At 36.6% G+C, this 4,914-nt stretch overlaps 1 pseudogene across 1 annotated transcript; it reads left to right on the forward strand.

Moving 5' to 3' along the window:
• Positions 1–2,438: 2,438 nt before the first annotated feature.
• LOC105523058 lies at positions 2,439–4,605 on the forward strand (annotated as a pseudogene). The gene has a single exon (XR_001003528.1). The product of XR_001003528.1 is annotated as a pumilio domain-containing protein KIAA0020 pseudogene (transcript).
• The last annotated feature ends 309 nt before the right edge of the window (positions 4,606–4,914 follow it).

Genomic DNA, 4,914 nt, shown 5'->3' on the forward strand with positions numbered 1-4,914 from the left:
TCAAAAGAATGCAACCACCTGCCTTTTATCTACCTATGACCTGGAAGCCCCTCTCTGCTTCGAGTTGTCTCACCTTCACCTCGAGTTATCCCACCTTTGTGGACTGAATCAGTGTACATCTTACACACATTGATTGATGTCTTTTGTCTCCCTAAAATGTGTAATACCAAACTGTGCCCCTACCACCTTGGGCACATGTTGTTAGGGCCTCCTGAGGCTGTCATGGGTGTGTGTCTTCAAACCTTGGCAACATAAACTTTCTAAATTAATTGAAACCTGTCTCAGGTTTTCAGGGTTCACAGGGTTTAGGAAGTATCACAAGTTGGGGGCAGACTTTCATGAGAACAAATCTAGAAGCTATTCTACCAAGGGACGTTAGGTGAGAGGGAATCAGATGGGGTATGAGGAGAGAGGGCAAGCAGGAAGTTTTCAGGGTTTCTGAGATATAAACAACTAGTGTTGGCTCTTGTTTAATAATCAAACTACGTATTTTGTGTTCTTTAATATTCAACTCAATGAGTAAATTAGTCTTTGTTTAAATGAAAATAATAGTGTTAGAATAAACTTTCCTTGATACATCAAAGTATTGAAAATTTTGCGTTGGCAGAGCCTGCTTTGAGGCATGCTTGTTGAGGAGTCTTGGAAACCAAAAAGGAAAGCGGATTTAATTGAAAAGAGCTACCCTCATTTCTCTTCTTGAAATCTATACCTTTTCCAATTAAGCCCTGCAAAAAATGTCTCTTTTCTTGCCTTATCTGTTCTTTGTAGTGGGATGAAAGACACCTCACAAAATAGTTGGAAGAATACAGAGATCTGAAGACTACTAGCTGTGCTGTTAATAGGTAAAACAGAATAAGGACTCATAGTTCAGTCATATCATTTTCAGCATGCACAACTTCAAACACATCACAGAGAGCAGTTTCTATGAAAAATCACACTCTTAGCTCTGATGCTTTTTGTACTAAAATAAGAAGTCCGGCTGGAAGATTTAACCTTAACTTTCAATATGTGTCTCTAGATGTCATGTACAGTATTCTAATTTGTTATGGCATATGGAAGCAACAATCTTATTTTTGTGAGATATTCTGAAACCAAATTCTCCCATTCTGGTTTCCTAGAAATGGAAGAAAAAAAAAAAAAGTAAAGAAGTCAGACTTTTAACATTCCTTTGTAGAAATCTAACATGTAAATGTCCTGCAACTTGCCTTCTTACAAAAACCTATAAGGCTTTAAGCTATGAAGCTATAAAATATGAAGTTGAATAGACATCTATAGTATGAGTATATACGCAATGCATAATTGCCCATTTCAGTGTGCATTTAATTCTGGCATTCTTGATGTATTTATTTTATAACCTTCATATTTCATTAATTAGAATTGAATTAATATATTCTGAAATAAAAAGTATTTTTAAAAGACTTCATATTTTTTGCCCTAGGAGCACAATATAAGTTAAATATGCTTAACAATGTTTGCATGAAAATTTTGTCTTTGAAATTTTATATGAATATATAAGGTGGAATTAGAATTTATATTTTATATATAATGCTGAAGTGATTTAAAATATATAAAGATTGAACATTTAAAAGCTTATAAACATTATCTGTGAAACTAAATTATTTCTGAATAAATAGGCTTCCTATAGTTAAATTAGTCTTTAATTTCACATACATGCAACTTAGTGAAAGTTTTTCAGAATAAATATCTGTAAAAGATAAACATCATCCTATTTTTAAGATAAAAAATAACTTTTTTTAATTCTATAAAATGTGAGAAACTACTCAAACTCTTATTACCAACTTTAGAATTCTTTTGAGATTGTAGGAGGCAACTGTGACATAAGAGTTACTAAACAGAACAAGGGAGAAAGAATTGCAGCAAGTTTTTCATTTTTCTCTGTTAAGAATTTGTTTCTGTTTTTTGTTTTCAGTTGTTGTTGTTGTTTTTGTTTATAAATTTAACTTGATATGGTGGAGAATGAACCAGTAGATCAGGACTAAAACATCAGCTGAACTGGAAACATTGGTGTCTCTATGCTATAACATGCGTTGGTAAATTACAATAAATATGCCACATTTAGTCTGCCATCTAATTTCTATATAAAGCTTTATAGGAGCAAAGTCATGCTCATTAATTTATGCTTTTCTCTATGGCTGCTTTTGCACTACAATGGCAAAGTTGAAGACTTGTAACAGAGATCATGTAGTCCACAATGCCTAAAATATATAATATCTGGGCCTTAATAGAAAATTTTGCCTAACCTTGCTGTGCAGAAATTATTCAAAGATGAGACCAATGATTGAAAAAAAAATGTGGCTTCCAGAATTAAAAAACAAACAAGCAAAATAGCAATACACTTTTTTCCCACTAACTTTATAACTTGAAGGGAAAGCTGTACAATAAGAAGTCTGGAAGGAAGCGGAAGCGGAGCCGCGGTCGGGATCCGCTGCGCGAGCTGCGTCTGTCCCACGTGCGCGAGTTGCTACAATGGAAGTCAAAGGGAAAAAGCAATTCACAGGAAAGAGTACAAAGACATCACAAGGAAAAAACAGATTTCATAAAAATAGTGATTCTGGTTCTTCAAAGACATTTCCAAGAAAAGTTGCTCAAGAAAGTGGACCTAAAATTACATCTAGGAACTTTGAGAAAAGTATCACAAAACCTGGGAAAAACGGTGTGAAGCAGTTCAAGAATAAGCAGCAAGGGGACAAATCACCAAAGAACAAATTCCAGCAGGCAAATAAATTCAACAAGAAGAGAAGATTCCAGCCAGATGGTAAAAGCGATGAATCAGCAGCCAAGAAACCCAAATGGGATGACTTCAAAAAGAAGAAGAAAGAACTGAAGCAAAGCAGACAACTCAGTGATAAAACCAACTATGACATTGTTGTTCGGGCAAAGCAGATTTGGGAGATTTTAAGAGGAAAAGACTGTGACAAAGAAAAAAGAGTAAAGTTAATGAGTGATTTGCAGAAGTTAATTCAAGGGAAAATTAAAACTATTGCATTTGCACATGATTCAACTCGTGTGATCCAGTGTTACATTCAGTATGGTAATGAAGAACAGAGAAAACAGGCTTTTGAAGAATTGCGAGATGATTTGGTTGAATTAAGTAAAGCCAAATATTCCAGAAATATTGTTAAGAAATTTCTCATGTATGGAAGTAAACCACAGATTGCAGAGATAATCAGAAGTTTTAAAGGCCATGTGAGGAAGATGCTGCGGCATGCGGAAGCATCAGCCATCGTGGAGTACGCATACAATGACAAAGCCATTTTGGAGCAGAGGAACATGCTGACGGAAGAGCTTTATGGGAACACATTTCAACTTTACAAGTCAGCAGATCACCCAACTCTGGACAAAGTGTTAGAGGTACAGCCAGAAAAATTAGAGCTTATTATGGATGAAATGAAGCAGATTCTAACTCCAATGGCCCAAAAGGAAGCTGTGATTAAGCACTCATTGGTACATAAAGTATTCTTGGACTTTTTTACCTATGCACCCCCCAAACTCAGATCAGAAATGATTGAAGCCATCCGCGAAGCAGTGGTCTACCTGGCACACACACACGATGGCGCCAGAGTGGCCATGCACTGCCTATGGCATGGCACGCCCAAGGACAGGAAAGTGATTGTGAAAACAATGAAGACTTACGTTGAAAAGGTGGCTAATGGCCAATACTCCCATTTGGTTTTACTGGCGGCATTTGATTGTATTGATGATACTAAGCTTGTGAAGCAGATAATCATATCAGAAATTATCAGTTCGCTGCCTAGCATAGTAAATGACAAATATGGAAGGAAGGTCCTATTGTACTTACTAAGCCCCAGAGATCCTGCACATACAGTACGAGAAATCATTGAAGTTCTGCAAAAAGGAGATGGAAATGCACACAGTAAGAAAGATACAGAGGTCCGCAGACGGGAGCTCCTAGAATCCATTTCTCCAGCTTTGTTAAGCTACCTGCAAGAACACGCCCAAGAAGTGGTGCTAGATAAGTCTGCATGTGTGTTGGTGTCTGACATTCTGGGATCTGCCACTGGAGACGTTCAGCCTGCCATGAAAGCCATCGCCAGCTTGGCAGCAACAGAACTGCATCCTGGTGGCAAGGACGGAGAGCTTCACATTGCAGAACATCCTGCAGGACATCTAGTTCTGAAGTGGTTAATAGAGCAAGATAAAAAGATGAAAGACAATGGGAGAGAAGGTTGTTTTGCAAAAACTCTTGTAGAGCATGTTGGTATGAAGAACCTGAAGTCCTGGGCTAGTGTAAATCGAGGTGCCATTATTCTTTCTAGCCTCCTTCAGAGTTGTGACCTAGAAGTTGCAAACAAAGTCAAAGCTGCACTGAAAAGCTTGATTCCTACATTGGAAAAAAACAAAAGCACCAGCAAAGGAATAGAAACTCTACTTGAAAAACTGAGCACATAGGTGGAAAGAGTTAAAAGCAAGATGGAATCATTTTTTTCTGTTCTCTGTTCTGTTTCCCAATGCAGAAAAGAAGGGGTAGGATCCACCATACTGGTAATTGGGGTGCTCTGTATATGTGTTTCTTCTTTGTATACGAATCTATTTATATAAATTGTTTTTTAAAATGGTCTTTTTTAAAAATCTTAAAAAAAAAAAAGTCTGATCAATTACTCAATATTTTATGAAGAATCTCCCCCAAGGTCAATAATATTCTAAGTCTTACAAAGAATACAGAAAGGTATTATTTTCAACTGCCAATTGTCATCATAAGAGAACTTGTGTGGTAGGAAAATAAAGCCAAGTAACTTAAAATTGTCTGGTAGGATGTCAGAGAAAATTATCCCTCTACAAAAATACTGAGAAAAACAAAACCTGTCAAAATCAACTTTCTCTGGAAAATAGTAAAAGGTTTACAGCAACCAAGCAAATGCTGACCCAAGAAAG

The sequence above is a fragment of the Colobus angolensis genome, unplaced genomic scaffold (assembly GCF_000951035.1).
Source record: "Colobus angolensis palliatus isolate OR3802 unplaced genomic scaffold, Cang.pa_1.0 Scaffold45, whole genome shotgun sequence".
Classification (NCBI taxonomy): domain Eukaryota; kingdom Metazoa; phylum Chordata; class Mammalia; order Primates; family Cercopithecidae; genus Colobus; species Colobus angolensis.